At 38.9% G+C, this 20,274-nt stretch overlaps 3 pseudogenes; 1 reads left to right on the top strand and 2 right to left on the bottom strand.

Annotated features, from left to right (window-relative positions):
- LOC136280154 (uncharacterized) overlaps positions 1-20,274 on the bottom strand; it is a 249,422-nt pseudogene that overhangs the window by 65,237 nt on the left and 163,911 nt on the right.
- Positions 542-1,853, top strand: LOC136277778 (uncharacterized; annotated as a pseudogene).
- LOC131799680 (uncharacterized) lies at positions 16,636-19,414 on the bottom strand (annotated as a pseudogene).

Genomic DNA, 20,274 nt, shown 5'->3' with positions numbered 1-20,274 from the left:
TGTTAATTTTGAACATTCATTTTATGGACAAAAGTCCGAATTGATTATTTTTTCCTGATGATTGCTTGCGTTAGGGAAAGGCTTTGTGAAAGGTGAATTTTAACACGAAGGCGCGTTATAAATAGGTTGGCTCCTCCCCTTTGTTTCAGCTCAAATGCAAAAATCATCCAATATGGCGACCAAAGTTCCCACCATGAGTGAAACGGTCTGCATAGAAGACACACTTTTTTGTGTCAATAAATTAGAATATATTGCGTCTTGTTGACTCTCATTCACATAATTGAGCTCATTTTGATATTAATTGGCACTAACTTATCGTTCGGCCGCTCAAAGCGCTATCTGCGGTCGACGAGACACTCGCACAGTTGTCTTTTCAAAATTCGAGCCGTGTAACATCAGCTTATGTCCCAAGCCCCTGATACAAACTGGTTCTTCGAGCCTTCAGATTATTCCCATCGAAACTAGCGGATTCATGACACATTCTATGCGCAATGCTCAGACTATTGTTATCTGTGACAATTCTGTGACAAAACCTCTAAAGTGGGGATGATTTCACAAGTAAGTGCGATTTGGAGACAGAATTTCACAACTCCAGTTCAGTTTGGAGAATAGTCTTGGCTGTCACAGCTCGAAAGATATATTTATTGAGAAATTTATTCGTTAAGGCTGAGGGAAATAATCCATCTGTACCCAAGAAAAAGCGTCCAACGGATCGAGGTCCTCAGTTCTCGTTCAACATAGAAGTTCCTTGAACTCAGGCATAGTTAGTAGAGGAGACTACTAACTATGACTCAGGAGAGCAGACCTCTCGCCATCAAAGACCGCATAAAGATGGCCAAGGGCTCGTTGAATCTTACAAAAGCGACGACAAGCACACAGAATGCAGATTTGATGGAAGCTCTTCTGTTAGCTCTTAAGGAGAAAATTGAGAGGAAACGACTGACATCGAGTGACTGAGCTTCTCATCAACGGGAAGTCCGAACCCATCTCTTCTTTCTACACCATCCATAACTGCACGGTTTTCAATTCTTTCAGCTTTTTCTACTCCATCTTTGCGTATTTCTTTGCCTTTTGCTGATCCTTTTTCTCCAATTTCTCCTCCACAAGCAGAACGTACGTCACAAAGAATGCAAATCACTGCATCTTCAGCAGAGAACGACTCCATATATCTCTGCAGTAAAGAATCTCTGCGAACTCTGTTTTTTTTTTCTCTAATACGCTAACGACATCATGTTGTTATTGTGGAAAACCCTTCGATTGCGAGTCACTTGTCTTCAATCGACAGAGTCGTTTAGTGTCGGTGACAATTTCATATGTTGGTGGAGATTCTTTCAAGTGGCTCTCTTCCCCTATCATGGGAGGATCTCCTCCAAAGTACTATGTAAATTTGAGGTGAGCACTCTTTTAGTTTTGCTCGAAATTTACAGAAATTTGTTATCTCGGTATTTTACAGTTTTTGTTTTTTGTAACTGGTCACTTCGCTGTCTCTCTTTCATAGATTGATTCATGGAGTATTGTCCTGTGGCTTGACAAAGACAGAATACACAAGTTTCTGTCAAGCAGTCAACATCAGATCAGAGGGAGAAAAGACCTCCGACACAGGTTAGCAATGCATATGTGCAGATGCTCTGAAAATCATGTAGTCTTTCTCCTTGTAAGGAGAAGGCAGTCAACAGCAGTTTGCAGGTTGCTAAATCATGAATGTTCTACCAAGATAGTTCAAACTGACTGAACTGTTCCTTCTTTGGTTTGTGCCTTACCAGATGCAATTCTAAAATACTTCTATTTTTAATCACTTCAACAGTCTTGAAAAAGCTCAGTTACTTGACAGTCATGAAGAGGGTCTCCAATGAGTCAATGTTGGCTGCTCAAGAACAAGTGAAGAGTAACCCTGCATATGCTGTGAATGGAGAGGTACAAGTTGTCATTTTAATTTCATTTTGTCTTTGGCCACATTCTTATAACACCTGCCATACTCGGAATATATTATGTAGACTGGCACATACAAAAATATAAAATCTTATATCAGATTGTAAACCTTGAAAATATCTGCGAGTAGAGAAATGTGACCATTTTTATGTTTTGATTTCTACCATTTCTTCCTGCAGTGAGTTATAACAGATGCAAGGCATGATTCCAGTCGATCAAAAGCACACACAACAGTGTCAGCCCTTTCTTTCTGGTAAGATGGTTTCTACTTGATCTCTTTGTATGATATGTTGAACCTCTGGTATGTTCAACACAAGGTGTTAGCAGTTGTCAACTGGAGTAGGGCCAATGAAACTTCAGCAGTAAGCCGTGAGGTCCCTATGACAAAAGAGCTGCTGACTTATCTCTCTGAGACACAAGGTATGATAAATTTGCATCCTCAATAATATCCTATCGCATATGTAATACAAATATGGAGGTCAGAAGTATCTTTTATAATGCAGTTAAAGTAATTCTTTTTTCAGGGTTCCATGTTGCAGAGGTGGCATATGACTTTGTATTACAGCTAAAAATATGGATCTTGTCAAAAGGAATGCTTAATTCCTTTGACTCTTGGCATGGTACTCAGTACACACTTGTATTTCTTGGCTCATTGTGTCTTGATGATTATGACTATTCTTGAAAGTTAGCATTTTATTGGTATTAATATATATTTTTTTATTTTCAGGTGCAAAGTCTGTGACTAAAGCAATGAAGGAAGTTGCCTCAGGGGCCCAGAGGGATGAGGGCTCAAAGTGGTTTTTTGAATTGTTAGACAAAGGTAAGATATCTCTCTTATGAGAGTCATCAAAAGCTATATTCTCTCCACAATTACCTGCAGATGTCAAATTCCTTCTTGATATAAGATGACTATAATGGAATATAATAATTCTGAATATTTTACAGTGAAAAGTACACGGACTCTTGTATACTTCTGCATGAAGAACAGTCCACCCGATGAAGAAGAATTTCAGGGTACACTGTTGAATGTAGTTGACCATTACCAGGTAATTTGAGTGACTTTTTATTGAGAACATAGTATTTTGTTTTCATTTCTGTAAGTACCTTTTGTTGTGTCATTCTAGTAAGATATGACATGATCATTACCTCAAAGATTGCACATATTTCTTTAATAATGGTGAACAAGAGACATTAAACTTACTATAATTATTACTACTGATTTATTAATCTATTTTTCTATAACTTGGTGTATTTATTACTCAGGGAAATCATGTCAGATGCCATGCAGAGTCACGGTGCAAGCAGAATGGCTATGTGATGAGCAAAAAACTTTCAACTAAACCTGAAGTAGTAGCTGCACGCAGGGAAGCCATTATGGGCACTTCAATTTATGGGCATGCATCGGACTACATGCGGGTAATTAATTGACGCATGCTGTATGTTTATGTTTCTTTGCATGAAGAAGTTTATCTCTTCTTCCAAATTAATGATGTTGAGGTAAGGGCCATAAATAAGTTGAACAAATTCATTTTCCAGTTATAGAAAATCACCCATAATTTGATGCCTTCTTCAGTGCAGGGAAACATATGGATTGAGTCTCTCCATTCAGTGATGCTCATTTATGCTGCAAAGCGGATTCATTATGGGGATGACACATACAACATGTGCATTCAGTTAGCCATTCTTGATTGGGTAAGAAACTTGTGTTGTTAATTCTGCTCAATTACTTTGGCACTTTTTGGATTCACTGCCTTCTCTTGCTCATTGACTCATTTGTCTTACAGAATGAAAATGTGAATCGAGAAACATTGTCTCTACAGATGTACCAACATACCAGGCATCCAGGGTGCTTACTTCAAAGACATTTAATTTCGGAGAAACTATCTGGTCTACCTTTTTTAATATAAACAAATGATGTCTCTTCTGTTTTCCATTGCACCACAGTTTCTGTGATAATTACAACTAGCAGCCCAAATGTTCAGTATTAATATGTGAGGTCATTGGGGAGGACCAATTCTAACAACTGCTGGTACCAAGCAATGAAAACATGAATATTAGGTTTGACACAAGGTGTTTCCAAGCAGACTCATTCTCTGTTTCCTCCTGTTACTTTTCTTTGCACTGTATATCTTTTCCTAACCTATAAGAAAGTCACTATAATTTGCTGTGTGGACATTGTAAAATGGACCATTAAAAAAAAAAATTGGGTACTTGGGCTCTCTTTGAGGTGAGCATTTGTATGAGAATTTTATTATTCCCTTTTATGCCCCATATAGGCAATACCAGGAGGGTTAGGAAACCTTGACCTCACATCTTTTATAACACAATTGAGCATCCTTTCCCGCACTACATTATTTAACGTGGTCCCCCAGTTCGACTTTTCTAGCCTGGTAAACAGGGTCTTTCCAGAGCCCACATTTGTTCAATGCTCTCCAGTACGTCTTCTAATCTTTTCTACGTCGCACGTGATTTTGAATATGTGCTTCGCGATAGCCAAGGTATTCGCGACTGTCGGTCGTTACACATGGCGTTTGCCAACAGTAAATACACATTTCGAACTCGTCCCCTCTTGCATCAGCTATTGTGGAGACAAGGTGAAATAACTGTTAGAGCGAAAGCGCAACTGAACGGTCATGAAGTCTGATATGATCGTACAACTAGTCTTCCCGCCTACATTTTATTTTGGACAATTTTTACGTACATTTTTCATGTTTAATTGACACGTACGCCCATGGTGTAGCATAAAATATCGCAATAAATATAACTTGTAGTTCTAAAGAAATAACTCCTCTCAAAATATTCTTAGGCAGGACAAAACATTCTTAGGCAGGACAAAACATTCTTAGGCAGGACAAAACATTCTTAGGCGGGACAAAACATTCTTAGGCGGGACAAAACATTCTTAGGCGGGACAAAACATTCTTAGGCAGGACAAAACATTCTTAGGCAGGACAAAACATTCTTAGGCAGGACAAAACGTTTGGTAGGTGTCACGCAAGGCTGCATTTCGGAAAATGAAGGCATCAAAAGGAAGCAGTGTTAGACATGAACTGTTGCATCATACGAAAAAAATCTGTGGTTTGCAAGTTTATTCTAACTAGTATTTCCTAGTTTGAAAAAAATCTGCAATTAGTTATTTCTGGAAAATTATTGCGTTACGCGAGTGTTTCAATCTTGGTGATACATTATCACAGTGATTGTTGGTATCGAACTGTAGTCCTAAGTTACCTTTCTAATGTATTGTTCCAAAGGTTAAAGGTCATTCAGTACTTTTGGAATCATATTATACTTAGATTAAAAAAAAAGAAAAATAAATCGCACCATTTGTGGAGGAAGCCCGTGCAGATGATTCATTTGGCGACATCGATGCCTGGACATGTCCAAGTGAATCGGTGGTTGGCGGCGGTTCACTCGCGCGCTCCAGAACTTCGCCTGCAATGGTCGCTCTGCTTTTATTTTTCTTCCGTTGGGTTAACAGCACTTCCTCTTCGCATTATTAAAGAAATGCCTTGAACATTTCTTCATCTTTTCTTTTTATTCTAACGGTCATCTACATCCAGTATTTAAGAACAGACATGAAATTACGCCATGGCAATTTTAGGCGACGGCGAATTGAATCATTTCGAATTTCAAATTTACCGCCACAAGTGAAGAAGGTTTCGATCGGAGGAAGGTAGTACAAACCTCAAAAAATTCTTCCATCGTCATGAAAACGTAGAAATTTTTACCGAGAAATGCGCCTCTGGTCAGTGCCTTGCATTGGCTGCAGCTCAGGCTGTTTTGGAGTTCTGTATGCCACGACGGATGATTGACAAATGATTCAGAGGGACCTAAGGCACCTCTCCTTTTATGGCGCGCCTTCGTGTAACGATTGAAATCGGATTTCTGGTTAATTATAAAACTGTGAATTGATAATAAAGGTAAACTTTTTCAGAATGTTTTGGGATTGATGTATTACTTCGGATTGGGTGATGATATGGTCGCAATTGGTGCGAGCTCAATGGATGGTAAGACAGCGAGCCTCCTGCCGAAGAAACAGCAGAAGAAGCGGATTGTGCCTGTTAGGCTAAAGTGGCAGGAAAAAGACAAAGCTTTGGCAGCTTTCCGTTCCTCCATAGCTGGTAAGAAGAACCCGAAAAAAGTTCAGGGGAGGAGTATGAAACTGATCTCTTTAAGGTTTATATCAAACCAGAAATATATTCCCAAACTGTCTACAGCACTTTACAACATCCAATAGGCGAGGCCTTAGGGCGTTAATTGTCCAGCCCCTTGGAACTGGGTGTGACCAAGGACCTAAACAAATCAATCATGGTGCAGTTAGACACTACCTCCACATGCAACACACCACCAGATAGAATTGCTCAATCTTTGATCCCTCTAGGGCTAAGGAAAAAAACTATCTCACCCACAGCAAAGCAACCTTATATGCCTATGACAACTCTTAGCTGTGGTGAAGTTTTTCTTTGCTCGAAATTGATTTCTTTCGTATTATATGTTTTATTATTTATCAAGCAAGTTGATATTTCGCTACCGCTAAAGTAGATGCGAATAATATACACATGAAGAAATATCAAGAATCCGTAAACGGAAACGTGGAAGAAATATGTGAAAACCTTGCGGAAACACGATGCTCAACACGCGTTTCCGCTGTCGGTTTGGTGATGTTTACTCGTGTTTCCGTTGCTGCGGTCACAGCGGAACCGTACCACATTTTTACATGTTTCCGTCAGGTTTCAGTTGAAGGAAAACAAACAAATGTATCCGCAAGTGTAACGTCATGTTAACATGTGCGGAAATACATAGTAACGTGGCGGAAACATGAATTTTTTGTATTTCCGTCGACGTCATCATACCTAAACGTTCACGGAAATACAAGGTCACGTTCCGGAAACACGTTTTTCTCTTGTTTCCGTAGACGTAATCAGACAGAACGTCGACGGAAATACTGGGTTACTTTTCGGAAACAGATTTTTGTCTTATTTCTCTTAACGAATTCAGATCTAGAGTAGACGGAAACACTAGATTTTGTTCCAGAAACACTTTTTTTTCTTGTTTCCTCTATTTATCGGACTCTTTCAGCACTCGTTATTCGTGATCTTCCTTTTTCATTACATGACAGGTAAATATGTTCTGATCGTGCGGTTTTATATAACCCCTACCAGACTTTTATACCGTACGTTTGTGAAATCTATGCTCCGCACTATGTACAATCACACATATACAAGAACTATATTTCTTTACAGCTTCAATCAATTCATTTTATTCTTCTTCTTTTCCTCAATCGATCGACCGGTGACAACTTTTATTATATGAAAAGTACGTATATATTCGCTCGTCGTCCTTCTCATTTGAACATAACATACCTGAAATTCCTTACTTAACAAATGAACATCAGGAAAAACATACAGCTGGTATTTATGAAATGTCATGTGTTCTGAAAATGTATAGAATTAGTCGCTGCGGACAGTCCAACGAGGGCGGTTAGTTGGGTGAGGGCGTGGTGATTCATCCTCAGTCCGGTTGACACGTGCACTAGTACGACGTTGCTTCTCAGTCAGTAGCAGAAAGCGCTTTGGCATGGAATAATCAAACTAGTTGTGCGTGCGTACAGTGATGTATCTGATCAGGTATTTTCAGGGCATTAAGCTCGTAGATTATCAAATAAAACCCCTCGTTACATCTCTCGGGTAGAACGTGCGCTATGATTAGTCCATTTAGCGCCGTATTTCATTGCATGGCCCGCTAATTTCAAAAGTTTGTTTTGATCGCCAAAATATCGCTTCAAGAAAAATTTGAACCGACTTAAGGAAAAGTTCGCCAACGAGGAAAAAGAGCAAAACTTAGAAGCAGATATCCCAATCTTTCGAGTCGGATTCTTCGAGTTTTTCACGGTAGGACAAGCGGCAAATAGAGAAATACGACTATCTACGACGAACATAATTCGGGTCGTTAACCAGATTATTCCATTGCAGCCGAAAGGTCGTCGAATACTTTGAAAAGTCAAAATACGAGTGCAAAACGTTTGTAGGGTTTTACGAACAGCAGTTTGATGGAAATTCTAATGTAATAAGCATACCTGCTGCTGCTCTCGATAAGCTCCTAGGCAAGTTCTTTAAAGGTGTCGACAAGCAAAATGACAGTATTTTAAACTTTCAAATTGCAAATTGGAGTTATCTTCGTCTAAATGGTCTCGTTTTTATTGCTCCTAAAGCTCTAAAAAGTAGGTTCAGCTCTCAAGCGAGTCCACGCCTTTCTTTCATCGCGTCAACAAACATCGACTCAATGTCAACCCGTCTTTAATCTTTTTGTTCAGTCTGCACCGAGTAATCCACCCTGCAACTTCTACGCCACAAATCACCAAAAATCGGATACAAATCGTTAAAAAGGTGCTTGTGCTGTTTTCGATCGAATTGATAAAATTCATTCATTCGTTTGACGTTGACACTGACATTGAACAAAGTTAGCCGTTAGTTTGCACTCTCTACACAGAAATGCGTTGTGCTTTGCAGATTTCAGGAATTAAAAAAAAAAACTCTCGACAAGAGTGTTACCTATAGAACGCTTTATCTCACTTCCTTACAGAAAACCTTGGTATACTTAAACTGTTGCTTTCGTGTAATTTTGCATTATTCTAAACTATGCATGGGTAATAAACGAACATTTTGAACTTTTGACCCAAAGTCCAGTTTTTATTGGAAGCCAATAAAATATTCTCGTGCTTAGGATTTGACGCTCGTTAATCATCACAGGCCATTCCGCTTGAACTAAAATCTTTTTCCCTTCTATTTGAATCAAGAGATATAGTAAATATCGTGCTAACTTCGTTTTTCTTGGTCCGTACTGCAAGTTAAAGAACCTCGTTTTTCCCGTGCACTTCGCGCTTGTGCCATAAACCCAGCGGAAAAAACTAGGTCCGTATCTTACAGTACGGCCCTCGAACTCGATTAGTAAAAGGTATGCGTGATGGAAATTAGTACTCTCGAATCGCTTTGAAACGCGAGCAAGCCTTGATTCCTTAAATTAAAACCGACTCATACACGATGAACGAGTACGATTTCAGTTCCCCAAGTATACCAAAAGAATGGTTGCGACAAAGAGAGGCACTTATGATGCTTGCGAAAACGATTACCAATATCGCAATCCTGTCTAATCGGCGATTCGTTCAAGTTTTTCCATTTTCTTGGAGCAGTTAGACAAAAGCTGAGAAGGCAAAGGTGGAAAGGGTCATGTCATCGAAGTGCGTCGTTCGTGTACAAGAAAGACAGCTATGTGTACAAGAATAAACAAGAATAAAAGAGAGATCTTGGTATTCCTTTACCTCGTCCGTTTGACTTTCTTCAAAGGCTGCACTTAAGCCACATATACCTGAACACCCTCTTGTTTGAATTGAGTTGTTACCAAAGATTCCACATAACCATCGATGAATAGGAATTTATCTTAAAATGATATATAAGCGGCGAGTCCCTGACAAATCGGTAGAGTGGTACTCAAATGACTAAAAATGTCTTACAATCCAAACGGCAGCGACGCGTCCACATTGTACACAGTCTTTACGAAAGATGATTTGCGAATTTGTATCTCCTGATTAACAGAATGGTTTGAAGAGGTGGTGTCGTCTTATTCGAAATTTGAATCCATTGGCAGAACCAATTTTTCAACTGCGGAGACGATTTCCACGATCGAAGTTTTCAACTATCTGCTCGCTAAAATCCTCCGATTCCTCGAAATATTTTTAAAGTTCTGCCACATTGACAGCGTTGAAATCGGTTCTTATTTTGTTTACGCTTCTTGCTACATTCTTCGCATCTACTTTGGCGGTAGTGAAATAACAACTTGCTTGATAAATAATCAAACATATTACACAACAAAGAGATCAATTTTGTGTATAGAGAAGCTTCACGACAGTGTAAATTATCTACAACAAAATGTCGAAGTCCTTACACGGGTCGTGGGTAGCTGACCCAATGTCCGAGCTTTCGCGGTTTGTTTACAACAAAAGTGACGTGACGTTACACTAAATCGAACGCCGAAAAGGTAAATTCCCCGTTTTGAGGACATTTTGCCACAACTGAATGGTGCAAATTATTTTGTGGTAGCTGATGCGATATCTGGTTTCACCAACATACTTTAGATCACTAATGAAGCTTAGCCACAATCTCTCATACTCCTTTTGGCTGGTACTGGTGGCGACGTCTGCCCTAGCGAGTCTCTAGCGAAACGAGGAATATCAAACGAGACAGCAGTAAGCCCTGGCAGGAATAAAAGGTCTCTGTAACATTGCGGATCGTGTTCTTAAATATGGATGTGGAATAACACAGGAGGAGGCCGAGAAAGATCATGGTGAGAATCTTCGCAATTTCCTGCTGCGAATGCAACAAGTGGAACTCGAGCTCAACCCAGCCAGGTAGAAGTTTAAAACCCCAAAAGTGATTTTTACGGGATTCCAGCTCAACTTCAAGGTGTCAGCCCAGCCCTAACCATAGCAGAAGCAATTTTCAGTATGCCGAATGCTGAATTTTCTGGCAAGGTTTTGTCCAAACTTGAGTGATGTGGTCAAGGCTTTAAGAAAATTCACCTACAAAGACGTTCCCTTCCAGTGGACTGACTCACATGGCAAAGCTTTTGTTGAGTCCAAGAAGTTTATCGCTCAGGGCCCTGTTTTGTGTCATTTCAGTCCTCAGTTGCCTATACTACTTCAAGTGTATGTGTCTAGTGTTGGCGTTAGTGGAGAGTTCTGGAAAAATGTGAACTCGTCGCAATAGGAAAAAGACTGTCTGATGAAAAGCGGAAGTGATGCAAGCTAATATTTCAAGTCTCTCTACTATATTTTGTACTGCTTAGGTCGGGTACAAAACATGATTATATACGCCGAAAAGAAAATGGGCGGAAGAAAAACTTTCCCAGGCAAAAGACAACAGAGCAATGTGTCCTTGTATTAAAGAAATTTTTCCAAAGCTCATTCCAAGTAAATGTTACATGAGTGTAGATGCGCGATGGAAACATGCAACAAAGGGGTTTCGGAGAAGTTTTCGTTTGTTTCCGCTGACGTCATCAAGAGATTACGTCACCGGAAACACATGTTGCTTTCAACTGAATACTGGCGGAAACATGTAGAAAAGTGATCCGGTTACGCTGTTTCGGCAGCGACGGAAACAGCAGTAAACGTCATGATCCCCTCTACGCAAGCACGTGTTAGCTGTTACGATTCCGCAATAGAAACAAAGGTTTCAGCAACTAAGAATTAAGAAACCCAACAAAGTCCAGTAACTTGCTGATACTCGTTAAGTATTTACGGATGAATGTAGATCCAATCGTCTCAGTAAACACATTTAATGAGTTGTAGTTGACTGATTTCGTGTAATTTACACGCATCTTACACTCACACTTGCAAATGCGTGTAGTGACACGCAGTTTGCGTGTTGCGCGCGTGCATCCTTTTAACTGCATGCATTTTTTACTACATGCATTTTAAACTAATTATTTAGTCATGGAGCTTGTAAAGCACGCTAAACGTGTAAACTTGCGATCGCATTCTACTCGAATATGGCATTACAAGAAGAGTATAGGCCAGAGTTAAAAGAGGGGACTACTAACTCTATTTAAACCGAGCTGTTTTTTTTTTTTTTAAGGATAAAATTAAATCGGTCTCCCCAGAGAAAAAGAATCAAACCACTAAAAGGGCTTATTCAGAGACAAGGTAGAATAAGCTGCAAATTCTCACACAAATGCAAGATGGCTACACTTATCGGCTTTCCATAAATTAAAGTTCTAAAGGATACGTATCTTTGCCATACAGTAAGTTAAAGACATCTCTAATCTCTCACTTTTTTGCTTCATTAGCTTCCAAAATAACCTGGCGACTTTGGCGGGTAAACGAAAACTGAGAACGCAGATCACAGTTCCATAGGGCAATTTTACCAACATGGGCTTTGTTTTTTCTTTAGCGTTTTGACAATGTTCACGCAATCAATCCAATCCTACTCAAGGTGTTGGCTTACATTCTTTGGTGTATCGATCGTTTTCAAATTCATCGGAATCTGAATTCTGATCTTTACCCTCGGAAATAATCAGGCTCTAGGTTCTGGATGCAATCCAAATACCAACAATAAAAATAAAGCGATATCTAGGTCAGCATTTAACCTTCAGAACTGGCGTGATTTTTTGGGTTTTCAAGCGAACGGAGGCAAGCGCGAGTCGGGCGCGAAGTGCAAGTTTTTCCTTTTGTTACTTGCGTGGAAATATCTAAAGCAAAAGTTAATATCCTTTCAAGTTAAGGTAGATCGATATAAAAATGAGCTTCCTGACTTACAGAGTCCGTAGCTTCACTAATGGAGTAAATAAATCACCACGCAACTTCGTAATCTTGTTTCCGCCTAGCGACCTACAAAATAAGTGTTTTTTTGAGAAACTGGTTTCTCAAGATTTGATAAATAATTACATCCTAAACAAAAAATACGGCAACCTTAACCTTATTCCAGAAATCAATTAGCCTCAAGACTGACGACAACCGGTGTGAGTACAATTTCACTCACATTCGGTGATTGACAAAATTATGTGCAAGTGGTGTTTGAACACGAATAGAGACGAATACATTCTTTAAGTATCAAACATGAACTTATGCTTTGATTTTTTTATAATTCGGCCAACTCAGTATTGCTATTGTAGACTCCAGGTGGTATCTTCTCCAGCTGGTTGTCTTCCAAATCCCATATAATAAAAATGTAGCAAAATACCATTGAGGTTTAGCGTAAAATAATTCTTATAGCGTATCCGACGAGAAACTAAACCGCTTATATATTTGACTGCGAGTTAGAAGAGGTTGTAAAAACCTAGGTGATTTTTAAAATGCTCACTGTTTAGGCTACCTCAAAACAATTTTAAAACTAATTTAATGATAATTCTAACATCACACGTTTAAACTCTTGCTGCAGTAATGCAACTCCATTCCTTTGCTCGATACATCAGCTCTTCAATATTAAGTTCGTTTGGTTTTATGGTTGTGTGAAAATGTTTTCTTTCTCTTTCCTTTTTTAAATTTTATGGGTTTTTTTTTAATTTTTATTTTTCTATAGTTAATAATTTGTGTCGAGGTTCTGAATTAAGTAGAGACCCCTGAAGTAGTGTGTGTGATGTTCGATTGTTTTTACTCTTGTTGTGATTATTGGTTGGTTGTCGCTTTTCCCTCAGGAGAAGCGAGGGGATTTTATTTTCCCGCCTTATATGGCTGATGTCTTTCTGTGCTGAAAATATCTACCTGGGTGTTTTATTCAAACTTCGGGAGATATTTGGACTCTTTGTACACGTACATTTATAGAATTATAGTCTGGCATTCTTAATTTCGAGTACTGAAAAACTGGAAGTAACTGCATACCACTGAAACGGGAAATCCGGCGACACACCACATTGTGCGATTTGTAGCTCTAATTAACTATTATGCAGTGAATTTTGCTACTGAAAAGCATTTTTAGTACGTTGATCCAAATAGTACTCCCTGCCCTTAAATTTGATAAGTTCTTCAAGCCATCAAACCTGGTTATTGTTGTAAAGATCTACGCTTAAATAGTAAAGTTAAAAGAGTGCTACGGTTTCTTTATGTCCAACACTGTCATTCTCAAATTATCCCTGACCTGGTTTTTTCTCTTCCTCTCTTAATAACAAGGTCACTTTTCAACTTTGCATACAAATTTTGTGAATGGCGAGAGGCAAGTTTTCAACGTCAGAGGTTTTTTGACACCCTTGTCATGAAGAAATAACTATTTCTTCAATTCCACGTAGGCCCATTGGTAATTTTTTATCATTATTATTATTTTCTTTTTAGCGTTAAAAGTTCAACTCGAAGTCAAACTCAAATTATAACTTGGACTCGGAAACAAAACAACAAAAAGAGGTAGATTGTATTCCTCTGACTAGTCTTGACATATACGACAATTGAGATCGGATTTCAGGTAAACTTCAGAACCGTGACTTTAGGATAATAAGTCATTTTTTGTGATTCTGAACAACACATGATTTCGAGTTGTTCATTAGACTGTTTTTTTTTTCCTTTTTTTTTATTTGGTTGGATAAACTAAACTGGGAATGAGTCTAAACAATATTTAAAATTTTTTTGAAGTCCTTAATATACAAAAATTTAGTAAATCAGTGAACTCAATACACCTAAAGTGTTGATCAAACATCGTTCGATATAGAAAAAACAAACAAACAAAAAAAAAGCAAACTTGTTTCCAGATTTCTATACTTTTGAGCATGGAAAATCCCTACAGGGACTTGAATTTTCTCGAGTTGTCGGCGTTTGTTTCCACTTCACGCCTGTAAGGGCTGTTATCCAGTCATACACTGTTTTGCCTGTCAGCGGTGATCCGTAGAAAGGTGGATCTTGTTAAAAGCGGGAATGGGGAATTGGGAATGTGCAAAAAGTCTCTCAACAGAAAGGTGTTTCAACAGAAATAGAAATGAAAACATTCTCTACGCATAAACCTGGAATTATGATTTCATTTTTTTGCAATTCGGCCAATTCGGTATTGCTAGTGTTGACACCTCTGGCTGGATGTCTCACAAGTCCCACAGAAATAGAATGTAGCATAAATTCATTGAGGTTGGGTATTTAAGCAATCAAAAAAATTATTTTTAAGTGTATCGATGAGCGACTAAAACGTTTATTTTTCTCCGAATTAGAGATCGGTCAAGGTTATCCAAAACTAGGTACGATTTTTAAAAGCTTACCATTCAGGCTTCCGCGACTTAATTTTGAAATTTATTAAAGATTAGATAACTACAACATGTTAAGTACTCAACGACGCCAAATAGAAAAATAGAGCGATAATTTAGGTGATCATTCAACGTCTTGCTGTGCTGTTTATGTTGTTGTTATAGATATAGTTTTCTCGTTGTTTTCCCATTGGAGAGGCGAGAGGATTCTGTTTTCCTCCGTGTATGGCTGATCTTTTTCTGTCCTGGAAATGTCTGTCAGAGTTTTTCGATTGCAAACTTTGAAAAGATATTTAAACACTTAGTACAATTAGAGAATTGTGGTTTGGCACGCTTAGTCTGATATTAAAAGTATGCTGAGTAACTGCAAGAGGTGCATACCAATGAAACGGGAAGCCTGGCGGCTCACAATATGTGCGATTTGTTTAAGATTGTGATGGGGGAGCACTTTACAATTTTGGTTTGCTTTTACTTCAAAAACTCCATTCTATGATCATTAAATTCAAAACTTCAAGTGAACTCGTGGCAATCGGAAGAAACTGGTGTAAACATGTAAACGATGAGGAGCTGATCACTGTGTTCGCTGGGGTAGAATCCCTTCTAAATTTCCCGTCCGTTGACTTATCAGAGTTCAGATCCACGAGAAGATGTTCCACTGACCCCTAACCATTTCTTGCAGGGCCAAATGGGGGGACAGTTCGTGCCTGACTCCGTTGAAACCACTCCTTTGCCTCCGCGTCAAAGATGGCGAAAGCTCCGGGGCATTATTTCACGAGTGTGGAGGAGATGGCTCAAGGAATGTATTCCTGCCCTTAACAGCCGACCGAAGTGGACTTCAGAATTCCGAGACCTAAAAGTTGGAGATGTAGTTCTTGTGATTCAGCCCGATACTCCAAGAGGACGTTGGCCGTTAGAACGAATTGCCGAAGTGTATCCTGGACGTGATGGCCACACCCGTGTTGCTAAAGTTGCGTGTGGCGTCAAAACTGTCGTGAGACGAATTAATAAACTGATTCCACTTGGTATTAATTTTTAATTCCTTATTTAGGAACACACTAGGACTACCTCCCAGAGTTGGGAGGGGGAAAATGCTAAGAAGATAGTACGGGAATGGCGTGTCGTGCGGTTAGCGCGCGCGCGCGCTGAGACATTTAAATTTTACCAGTTCGTACGCAAGTTACGCGTACGATTTCTCGCGTGTGTGTTTTTCAGTTTTAGTCGCATTTTTTTTCAGTTTTACCGTCTTTTAACCGATTAAACGTGCCTGCTTTTAAGGAGATTTTCGTTATCGCTTCCGAACAATCATTAAATTCAAAACTTCAAGTGAACTCATGGCAATCGGAAGAAACTGTTTGAAGAAAAGCGGAAGCAGTGCAAGTGAAGATGGCTGGTACCAGTTTTCATCTTTTTGATGGTCTGTTGCTTTGAAAGAATATAACAAAAAAACTAACCAAGGCCAGTTGAACACTTTTACAGGGTTGAAGTATATAACCATTGGTTATCCAAAAATAGGTGTTATTTCGTCACCAGCAGTTTCCATGGCAACACTTTCATAGGATTATTCAGACGCCTATTTTAGCTTGTGGCTCAAATAATATGAAAAATAACTCGGCGACCCCGTGATTTTTCTTAGTGACCGCTTTTGGCACTTGAAACGGAAAATGCACAAAGACTTTATATGGAGCGGAATTTCAGAGAATTTAGAAAAAGGCAATTTTCACGCATCGCAAATGTCCTTCCGTAGAATTTCCTAATTTTTTTCTGATGATTCCTTTCAATGTTATTATTATATTGGAACATTAAAAAGAAGGGGTCACCGCACATTTTTTTCATGCAAAAGCTTTCGTGAGTCTAGCAATTCCCACGCACGTTCTCGCGCATTTAAAAATCCGGATGCCATTATATCGACAGTTGTTCATGATTTGTTACGGCTACCGCTGACAATTGCGTGTGCTCGCGCGAGCTCCTACTGCATCCGATCTGATTTTCAGAAACGTTTACTGCTCAGAAAGTCATTCAGCAGCCGTTAAAAACAGCCTTCCGGGCCCACCTTGAAAGATATACTTCCAGCTTCTGACTATATTAGCCATATTTTTATTGAAAAACAACGAGCGAAAGTTTGAAATGGAAAACACGTGTTGCTTGGCGCTTCGGTCGGAATGTTTGTTTAGAGATTGCGAGTCTCCTAACAAGTAAAACGTTATGCCTGAGATTTTTTTCGGGCATCTCTCCTTATTCTTCGTTCCTGGTTTCTTCGAAGTGTCTAACTATGGCGGCCAATATCCTCTTCGTCCGTGTGACTTGTGTTGTCTTCGCCGATGAAGTTGTTGGTGGATTAGACAATATGGCGACTAGTCCTCTTCTACCAAACCTTGTAACCTTGTGTACAGTTTGTGAAGGTCATCATAAGAGAGATCACTGTCAGCGATGTTTTGTGCCATTGATCTTTTAATTGGTCCGGTGTCAGTTACGTTGAACAAGTTGTCACTGAATGTTAGAAGAAGTTCGTGGCGTTGATCTCGGTAGAGCATGTTTGCCACTGCGTGGGGAGCACTGATGATACTGGAATTCTCAACGATTTTTTTTTCCTGGAGAGGCTTAATGACGATCCAAAAAGAATTTTTCTCAGCGCCCTGACATTTTCTAAAGCATCATGGGCGTCAAATTGTTCCTTGAACAAATGGTTATAAAAGTTTCTTTGGTTTGGTTTGCAGTATCTACTAGAATCGAGCTCAGATGCTTTATGTTTGTTTTTAATCAGTTTTTTCATCAGATGTAGACTATCCGCAAAGTAGACATTCATATCAGTAATGCCATCCTTGAAGTTTTCATCACTATTTCTCAGGAGAGTAGGGACATCGAGCGTTGCCGAATAATGACCAATTAAAACAGTTATTTGATTTTCATGTCGCTCAGAAGACTTGACTTTAGTTATAAGAGTCAGAAGTCACCAAGTGCTTCCTCTATGGTTATACTTTCGACAGAAATGTTTCCTTGGCACAATGTCCTTACTCCTTTTATGGTCTTTATGGTCAGGCCATTGACAAGGTAGGCACTGTAACTTAGGTTGCTTTTGGGAGAATGTAAGTGGAGAATTCATGTTTCTCATTTCCACTTACAGCAGACAATTCGCACATCTCAGCTAGCTTCCCTGTGCAAGTCGTTTATGTGTCAAAGATAACGAATTAATATTTCTGTTTTGAATCATATTGTAAGTGCACAATCTTTGGCCTTATAGTGTAGGGTGGTGTTATTTCTTCATTTATCCTTTTAGCTCAGTGAGTGATATTTCTGTAGGCATTTCAAATACATTTTGTGACACTGTTTCATGATTTGTTGGGTCCAAATTTAGACCTGCTGAAGACTCATAGGTGACCCCTTCACTGACTTCCCTCCTGAGTGTTTGCAAGGTTTTTTGTTAAGATAACTGGTTACGCCTTCTCTTGAATTTCTTTTTTTCTTTTTGTTGTTTGTCATAAAAAAGCTTCTTGTCCATTGCTTCAGCATGTCTTTAATAGAGAGAAGCAAGCTCAATATTAAGAATCTCTAATGTTTTTCCAATGTGGTTGTATCCAATATTGGTTTGTGCCACCCCACATGCTACTCAAAAATCATTACTTTCACTGCCTCCATAAAAATGAGTTTTGGAGTTCTAAGAACCAATGGTGCTATTAAGACTTTCATTTCTCTGTGAATTAACACGTGGGGTCAGTTTGTTCACTACAATGTCAGTAGAATATTGGTCCAGAATGTCACTTAAGGCTATTTTTAGGGAATCTCCAAAAAGATCTTTGCCATTTGGCAAGTCTGTATGTTTGTAGGCAACAGGATTTTGCTTGAAACCACACCATGAAACATTACAACAAGTATGCTCCCCAAAGGCATGGGGAATAATGTTTTTGAGACCTTGCTTTAAAGATTCAGGATCTCCCACATTTGGCTGACACAAAAACTGAAGCACTCAGTGATGTAATTTATAACCTTTGAACTGAGAATTGAGCAATTCAATCCTTTGAAGCAGTCTCTTAAGATTGTATAATCTGGTATTAAGGGATTTCTTGGCATGACCAACATCGGACCATTTCTCAACACCATAAGGGACTTTGTTCTTTATGTCTGCAAGGGTTGTTGAGTCATCATCCCCGACATAAATTGAAAATTTGACTCCAGATTGAGGAGCTTTTCTCCACAGTTCACAAGCAACATCTCTTTCCATTAATTTTGATGACCATAGTGATTATTTCAACAATCATGCTTTTTTTCTTTCCCAGTTAATTTGTTATGGCTACATACTCGACACATCTTGTGGAATAACTCACAACTTTTCCAGCAGCGAGACCTATGGCAGCCCCATGACCAGTCGCAGAGTTGTGTCCCCTTCCCCTTTTTTTGCCAACCCATATCATAGGAGACAGCTACTCCAGGGAGATGGTCTGCAGATAGACCAGAATATTTCTCGGCAATTTTTTTTCTAAACTTAATTTAAATTTACAGCTGTCTGTAGCAACCTTCTCTAGGGCATTTCCAACTTCTCTTTCTCTTCTTTTAAACAGGTTAAAATTCTTTGTTGGTACATTCTAGAGAGTAAATTATATAGGTGGGTATTCCCCATGCCAGCATGGAGGGATCCTGATACTGCACTTGTGTTGATATCATTAACAAGAGGACCACGGCTTCCAGCTCTGTGTTCAGCAGAGGATTTTACTTCATTTTCGTGACTACAGAAGCTGCATTTAATGCTGAAGATACTACTGAGACCACTTTGTTTTTCTGCCATAATGTTTGTAAGGGATAATGGACCTGTGGGTGCAATAAATGGCCTAGTGATCAAAGTCATTTATTTATGCATAGAAGCAAATAGTTTGAGGAAAGCAAACAATTTAAGAAAGTGGAAGTTCAAGATGACAGGAGGTAAGATATTGTACTCTGAAATTTGACCAGCAAGAAAAGTCATATTTGAGCCTGTCTAAATGCCATACTTAATAGCTAAAAAAAGTTTCCTGCACTGTGTTAAACAATACTTGTAATATTTTAAAATATTTTATTTTACCTAAAAATTATTTTACCCACCTTACACAACAATACCAGAGACAAACATTTTAATATACTCATATGAGATTTATAAAAAGATCTATTATTTTTATCGACTTATTTTGTTTTGTGTGTCTTTTTTTTTTTTCTTTTTGAGAAAAATATTTCTTAAGGCTCCTACAGGAACTTATCTCTTTTGCAGCTTGAGCAAGATTTCAACTCATTTCGAAGAACTGGAAGTTCAATCAGTCTTGTACCTCAAATATCAACCTCGTATTCAGTGTGCTGTAATGATAAAAATTTTGCTTAGCTATTTGATTTCGGGTATTTGATTATCAAGAATCAAAAGAATAAAAGGAAAGAAGAAAACGTAACAAATCTCAGTCGAACCAGCCAAAATGCAACAGCGATGTAACACATAACTTACCTGTTGTGACCTCGTTTTATTTTCCTTGGAGGTTCGCAGTCTTTCTCTTCTTCTGGCAGATTTTCTTTCACTTGAGTTCTCTCTTTCCTTTTGCTATCACGAGATTTCGTATCGATTGGATTTTTCGTTTCGATGCGAAGCAGCCTTTATGTCGCCGAGAATCGCCTTCTTTATTTTCG

The sequence above is a fragment of the Pocillopora verrucosa genome, chromosome 1 (genome assembly GCF_036669915.1).
Source record: "Pocillopora verrucosa isolate sample1 chromosome 1, ASM3666991v2, whole genome shotgun sequence".
Classification (NCBI taxonomy): Eukaryota; Metazoa; Cnidaria; class Anthozoa; order Scleractinia; family Pocilloporidae; genus Pocillopora; species Pocillopora verrucosa.
This window is presented reverse-complemented; position numbering and strand designations above follow the sequence as displayed.